The 2,615-nt window shown below is 40.8% G+C and overlaps 1 protein-coding gene across 2 annotated transcripts in view; it reads left to right on the top strand.

Annotated features, from left to right (window-relative positions):
• Positions 1-1,162: 1,162 nt before the first annotated feature.
• The window catches only part of FAM126B (family with sequence similarity 126 member B), an 88,115-nt gene continuing 86,662 nt past the window's right edge, over positions 1,163-2,615 (top strand). Inside the window, exon 1 of one of the 2 annotated variants that reach the window (XM_019523201.1) lies at positions 1,163-1,450. The gene's annotated coding sequence lies outside the window, so the exon portion shown is untranslated. The remainder of the gene's footprint in view (positions 1,451-2,615) is intronic. The other variant, XM_019523203.1, reaches the window with a different exon arrangement.

The following is a 2,615-nucleotide window of genomic DNA, read 5'->3' as shown; positions in this document are numbered from 1 at the left end:
TGGACACCTGGCTCCCCTCCCCTCTGGGACCTCAGCGCTTCCCCAGCTATCCTCCTTAGCTTGTTGAAGTTTGCCCTCCTGAAATCTACGGCTGCTGCCTTGCTGCAGGCCTTTGCCACCTTGTGCTGGATGGTGAATTCCAGCAGGCGATGATCACTATTGCCCAGGTGGTCAAGCACCCGCAGCCCCCTCACCAGGTCATCACCCGTGGCCAGCACTAGGTCCAACAAGGCGTCTCCCCGGTGGGGCTGTGCACCTCTTGGGTCAGATGGAGGTCCTGCACTCTGTCTAAGAACCTACGTGAGCGGTCAGACCTGGCTGACTGCTCTTCCCAGCAGATGTCCGGGAAGTTCAGGTCCCCCATGACTACCACATCCTTAGACTTCACTACCTCTGTGAGCTGACCTAAGAATTCCTGGTCAAGCTCTTCCCCCTGGTTGGGAGGTCTGTAGTAGACCCCCACCATTAAGTCTCTTTCCCCTCGACTGCCTTGTACTCTAACCCAAAGTGCTTCAGAGTGCCTGTCCTCTGACTCTTTGCTAATTGACGAGGATGTGTATTCCTCCTTTAATATAGAGTGCCACGCCCCCACCTTTCCTTTCTATCCTGTCCCTCCTGTACAGCCTGTAGCCCTTGACATTCACCGCCCAGTCAGGCGTCGAGTCCCACCACGTTTCAGTGATCCCCACTGTGTCCAGGCTGGTGTCAGCTAGCAGGAGGGTGAGTTTCTCCTGCTTGTTTCCTCCTGCTTGTTTCCCATGTTCTCTTCTGTAGATCAGATTTCAAGTTTTGGGGGCAAAGACTGTTTTAACCATACAGGTTTTAGAATGTGTTATGGTTCTAGATGACAATTGATAGATGTGAGTGTGCCCATAAGAGAGAACCGCATTCTGAAAATGTTTTAATAGATAAATCTAAACAGTAAATGGGGGGGCTGAGGGCAGGGGCAGGGGAGAGTAGCAAAACATTTAAGTTTTTTGTGCTCTTGGACCCATGTTACATTCGGATAATCATCTTTTTAATTCCTTGAACAGACCCAAATGAATATTGGTATATGTGAAGGAAAAAACATATTTGAATGTAATGCCTTTAAAAATATACTATTTAAAAGTTCTTATACAACAACACCCCAACCCTACTCTCCCTTTCTCCCTCATTACATGTTGTTTTCTTGTGAGGGGTTTGGGTAATTTTTTATTCAATTGATGTTAGCACTGTTTTAGCTGTTAAGTTCAACAGTTTGCATGTCACTCTCTCTTCCTGAAGTGTGGTGTTCACTGTACAAAAACATTTCTTCTGTTGCTTTTGCTTATCATAGATTATTGGTTTTAATCTTTCACAGAACTGGGAAATACTTGAAGGCTTGGCAAATGCATTCCAGATTGAAGAACTGCTGTATTCATCCCTCTCTTCCTTCTTTGGAGAACTGACTTCTTTAAACAAAGGTAAGGTAGGACATCGCATATTAATAGCAAAATTTTATACCTTTCAAAGTAAACTGAGCCATAACTTATTTCGTCTCCCATGGTGTCTTTAACCTTTTTTCCCGGCTTCGTACCAATTATGATGTAATTTTAAAACTGACTTGAAAATGACAGATTTTGATATCCTTGTTTCCAAAGCCTACATTACGTAGTGACTGTTTTTCATTAATAGAACAGTAATTAATTAATTAATTAATGGTGGAAAATGTTTTTGTTGAAATAGGCCATTTGCTTTAGTGAATCTTGTTGTTATGTTAATTGATAAATATACTATGTAGTTTAGAAATGCTTCAAACGTACCCCACCCACCCTGAAGAGTTTGTGTATGTAGGACTTGATTACAGGGTAACTTACTGCCCTGGGTTAACTATCATGAGAAATTCTATTTAGAAATTGGTCTTGCAGTTCCCAAAAAATTGTTTTTGAAATCATGCATCTATGTTGACAGTTTGATAAAGTAGGAACAATTAGTCTTCCCATTGAATTCAAAGAGCTTGTAGGTTAATATCGGAATGAACCATTGTGATTACCTAGTTAACATCCTGTGAAAATGTGACTGGAATTACCCATAATTCCTGATTTGAACTTCAACATATCTTTTTGTTAAGAGCAAAATAGAAACAATTAGTCCCTTTCCAGTGTTTTTTTTTCTCTTATACTTTAGACACAACTCGTGCAAATACTAGCAATGAAATACTTGAGAAATAGTACTTGTGCAGAATTAAGTAAGCACATAAGTCTTTACAGGAGTAATGACAGCACTTGTATTATTCCCTTCTCATTTTTTAAATACTATATTTATTTGCATATAAGACAGCCCCTGAATAATTAGATTCTATATATGGGAAATGTATAAATTTGTTATAATTTTGCAGGCATAGAATCTAATTATTGGAGGTTTGCTTTGAATTTGTCCTGTTTCCACTGTTACAGCAGGGAAAATAAATCATGTAGCTGCTTTGCCCTCTGCCTCCTCCCAACTTCTTCCCCCTGCAGTCCTTTCCTCCTTTCTTACTATCAGATCCTGCTCTCTGAGCACATGGAAGTGAGGAGCAAACTTGACCTTGAAATAAACATAGCTGTAGTCATTTGCATAGATTTAGTTAATCCAGAATTGATGCATTCTTCTTT

The sequence above is a fragment of the Gavialis gangeticus genome, unplaced genomic scaffold (genome assembly GCF_001723915.1).
Source record: "Gavialis gangeticus isolate Ggan-Ray unplaced genomic scaffold, GavGan_comp1, whole genome shotgun sequence".
NCBI lineage: Eukaryota > Metazoa > Chordata > Crocodylia > Gavialidae > Gavialis > Gavialis gangeticus.
This window is presented reverse-complemented; position numbering and strand designations above follow the sequence as displayed.